The 5,000-nt window shown below is 32.2% G+C and overlaps 1 protein-coding gene across 2 annotated transcripts in view; it reads right to left on the bottom strand.

Moving 5' to 3' along the window:
* The window catches only part of LOC145256500 (soluble guanylate cyclase 88E-like), a 957,444-nt gene that overhangs the window by 554,145 nt on the left and 398,299 nt on the right, over positions 1–5,000 (bottom strand). The window lies entirely within an intron of this gene.

Here is a 5,000-nt window from a genome sequence, read left to right as displayed (position 1 = left end):
GGTATCAACTCATTATCAAGGCCAAGAGGCCACTCAAGGATAAGGGTTAAAGAGTGTACAGTAGAAATTGGACAATATAATAATCATTAGTAATGAAAATTTGGTAAATTTGATAACTTATATGGAACTTATTTACGTTAGACTTGAAGACAACCATATTGTAGTCAGCCGGAAAGCAGGAAAACGGAAGACAATTCCACAGGCGTGCAGTTCTAATAAAAAAGCTTTGTTCATGGAATCTACGTTTAGGTTTAGGCACAGATAAAGAGTGGGGGGAATTATTGATAGTGTTTACAGCTAGACGAGTGTTTCTTGTGAAAGTTTTGCGAGGGGGGACCATAGATTGAAGCTCAGTCGAACACTTTCCATGAAAATAACGATACATCAGAGACAAACTATGTACAAAACATTTTTATAAAACAATAATATATATATACACACACACACACACACACACACACACACACACACACACATATATATATATATATATATATATATATATATATATATATATATATATATACGCTATTTCCTGCCCTCTGATGAGAAGGAGAGTATTTCTTCGAAACTCCGCGGATTAAGGACTATCCACTTATCTTGTGCTTCCTTTTTTAAAATTAAATATGTTTTTAACTCTTTTTCAAGATGTCTTTTAACATGTTTTATTAATCATTTGTTCATATTATAAGCTCTATTTCCTTTTCGGTTTTATTGAGCTTTTACATCTGGCTGAGTTTATTTTACTTGTAAATATTAACTCTTTAATATTTATAATATATTTTAAGTTTACCATTTTGATTACCTTGGTAAACTTATTGTAATTTTTATTTTTTTATTTATATATATATATATATATATATATATATATATATATATATATATATATATATATATATATATATATATATACCCCAAAACCTCAGGCATTGATGGAGGGGAGACTAAAATTGTTGCTATGGTTTCAAATGATCTGAAATAATAGCAAGGAGAGACTTGATTCCTAATATTTCTCATATGTTATATCTCCCTTCTTTTGGAAATAGGATACGATTATGAATATCTCGATTATCAAATAATCCTTATATACTGTGAAATTTAATTTATGTATGAAAACCAAAGAGTGCAGATATAACATATGAGAAATATTTGGAATCAAGTCATCCCTAGCTGTTAAGTCAGATCATTTGAAACTATAGCAGCATATTTTAGTGTCGCCTCTATCAAGCTAAGAGGTTTTGGGGAAATATCAGATATTTTGTAATTCATATGCAAAACTAGGAAAACAAATGACTATGATTGAAACATTTTATGGCTGCAAAAAGTACAAAAAATAGGCTCAGGATGAAAAATAGTTTTACCATATTAGTTATTAAAATATGATAATGTTGGGCAATGCCGGATCGGATCAGCTAGTTATTAATGTTTTAAACATTTCTTCAGTCTCCAACAACAACAGCAACTTTGTCATTTCGTTTTCGTTCGTGCTATTGTTTCATTACTTGATAAGTTTTAATTTAAGCAAGTTTATTATTTCACTGACAAAATGGTGGACGTATTTTACACGCGATCACGCATTTTTATGAATAACGATTAATTAATTGATCGATAGATTCTGCGATTAAATTTATCGATTATATGGTATTAAATTGAAAAGAAAACAAATGTCATCATTTCTCTTTAAATAATAATTTTTAGTTTTATTTTCGTCTATTATATATCGTCTGTTATATCATTAATTGAGTATTTCAATTTCTTTGTAGAAAGCCAAAACGATATATATATATATATATATATATATATGTTACATGGGGGTCACCACTTATCAAGGCCCGAAGGCCACTCAGGGATAAGGGTTATTGCGTGTACAGTAATCAATGAGATAGTATTGTAGTAATCATTAGTATTGGGGTTTTTAATATAGTGTCTTACTTAAGGGGGCGGTTTGTCAGGAGTTTGTTTATGTTGGACTTGAAGACGTCCAAGTTGTAGTCAGGTGGAAAACAAGCAAGCGGCAGAGAGTTCCACTGGCGTGCAGTTCTAAGAAAGAAGCTTTGCTCATGGAATCTACGTTTGGATTTAGGCACAGATAAAGAGTGGGGAAAATTATTGACAGTAGTTTCAGCCAGACGGGTGTTTCTCGTGAAAGATTGGCGAGAAGGGGACGAGGGATTGGAGCTCAGACGAGCATCTGCCATGGAAATAACGATAAAACAAAGACAGGCTCGCAACGTCTCTTCTGTGGGAGAGAGGTTGCAGGGAAGAGAAAAGGGCATCCTCCACTAAACCACGAAGTCTATTTTGTACTCTGTCAAGGCAGGATAGGCTGTTTTTAGCAGCTCCTGCCCAGATGTGGCAGCAGTACTTCATCTTTGGACGTACTTGGCTTTTATACAGATAGAGAATTGCATCAGTAGTGAGATATCTTTTGAAACGGTAGAAGGATCCCACCATTTTTCCAGCGTCTCTGACAACAGATTTGATGAACGTTTTCTATTTCAGACCAGGAGTAAAGGTCAAGCCCAGAAGCTTGTCAAAACATGGAGCATCCCCAAGACGAGAGCCATCCATTTCAATTGATGCCAGATGGGGATCAGAGCGTTGATGATGTAAAGATAGGAGCTTGGTTTTGGATGCATTAAAAGTGACCAGCCATCTCTTCCCTCCATTCTACCACGCGCTCAAGATCAGAGGAGAGAGAATTAGAGAGAACTTTGTCATTTACGGCCTTTGATGTGTTGCCATAGATGGTCTTGTCATCAGCATAGATGTCAACGAATGATTTAAGTATGTGTATATAAATTAATATACGAAGATATAATGCGTAGATTTTTTGAGTGTTTACTTCAACAGTGCTCAATACATAGGTAGAGGTAGGTAGTAAGTTATGAAAATATATATGGCAATTAAGCTACACAGAATATTTCGCAGAATTAAGCTACAGAGAATATTCATTCTCGTGAGAATTCGTCAGACATTATTGCCATATATATTTTCATAACTTATATACTGTCTAAAAAAGCTTGGAGTAAAAATAAATACAATGCAGTTTAAATCCCCGGAAACAGAAAACAAAACAAAATTTAACCTATCGCAGACTTAGCACCTGCATAATCCGATTTCTTAAAAGTTTATAATTACAAAAGAGAATACAAGTATATAAGGATTGAAAAAAAAAAAGAGAAAGCCTTAACTAAAATTGTTAAATAGACTTAGCACTTGCATAAACCGACCTCCCAAAAGTCTACAATTATAAAAGAGAATGCAACTATATAAGGATGAAAAGAGAAACCCTAACTAAATTTTGTAAATAGAAAACAGGGATCATCAGCTGCTTACCACGTAGCTGTTTCGGAGATTTAAAAACAGGACAGCTGTAAAATATGTGACTCTCCCGTGGATAATACTACTTCCCCAATAAGAAAATGTGGAATAATATGGTTACTTTTATACTAATATATATAAATAAAATTAAAAAATGAACCCAATATATTAATAATATATATAAGTAAATTTAATATATATATATTTAGTTATATTTTTGGCAAAAAGAATTCTAGCAGAGTGCTCTATTATAAGGAAAAAAATTCAAAATAGAGGCATAATATTTATATTTTTATTTTCAGAAGTTTAGATGAGGTAAGCTATCGGTACCGTCGGTTTCAAACCTGATAATAGGGAACCGTTTTAGATCCCCATATCAAGTTCTCTTCAGCCGAGCTATCTTATCTGTCTATAATCGGAAGTGTAGCTATGGGTTCAAACCTTGCCAAAAATTTTAGCCATGCTGACGATGGCTGATAGCTAGAAACACACATGTCCACGGATAACTTTTATGCACGTAAAATATTAAATATATAAAACATTATATATGTAAATATTAAATATGTAAATATTTTAAATATAAAAATAAGAAAAATAAACTTAAGTATTGACGCATTTTTTATGCAAAAAAAAAGGAACGGATAAATTCCGTAACGCTAAGGTAGCGAATAAAAAAATTACACAAACAACGTTTCAAAACTGTTAATATTGTTAAAATAAACAACAGCAGATCTTTATATATATATATATATATATATATATATATATATATATACACACACACACATATATATACATGTATATACACACATATGTATATATATACATATATATATACAAACACACACATATGTGTGTGTGTGTGTGTGTGTGTGTGTGTGTGTGTGTGTGTGTGTGAATCAGTAAATGAGAAGTTCTTCAACACTGAGGAATTTTTGTTCCAATCCATAATTCCCCTTTTTGGGTAGCTGGATTTCTCCTATTCTACAACTTAGCCCACGTGGGGAGATCAGCAAACAGGAAAATGCCGTTTTCTTACGATTAAACAAATCTCTTTAAAACAAACAAATAAAAAAAAAAATGCAAAAATATGAAATTTTTTTGCATTTTTTTTTTAGATGAGGATTAATTATTCATATTATTTAGACTATTGATTTCATCTTAGATGTTATTATGAAATATATCGCCCGGTGTAACCTCCGATCTTCTTTGTAGGTGACTTGTCGAACGCAGGACTCTTTATGTCGAACTAAAAAATATAAACGGAATTTTAATAGAATCCTTTATTTGATTCACGGGGGTAGATTCTTCTCGTTTCTACCACCATGATTAAGTAGAATTTGTAACTGATTCGTAATTATATTCGTAATATCACCCGTACTGAAGATTAAACTTTCAAACACCAGAAGACTGTCATTAGGAATACTGAGTACTCTATTGCTCTATGTGCCCACACGCTAAGTATATAATTAAGGATTACTTAAAACATCCGGTCGTGACTGACAGAACAAGAACAATCTAACCTAGTGGATTTTATAAAAAAATTCTGTTCAAAATTACGTACAAAATCCTGAGTTAGGCATTAAGATTTCGGAGTCCGCTAGGAAATACTCGAAAAAGTTTGAATCGGCAAAAACCTATAAAAAATTACATGCAGGATAATTCCAATATAGATA

This window comes from Euprymna scolopes, chromosome 32 (genome assembly GCF_053919585.1).
Source record: "Euprymna scolopes isolate OS-2025 chromosome 32, ASM5391958v1, whole genome shotgun sequence".
Lineage (NCBI taxonomy): Eukaryota > Metazoa > Mollusca > Cephalopoda > Sepiida > Sepiolidae > Euprymna > Euprymna scolopes.
This window is presented reverse-complemented; position numbering and strand designations above follow the sequence as displayed.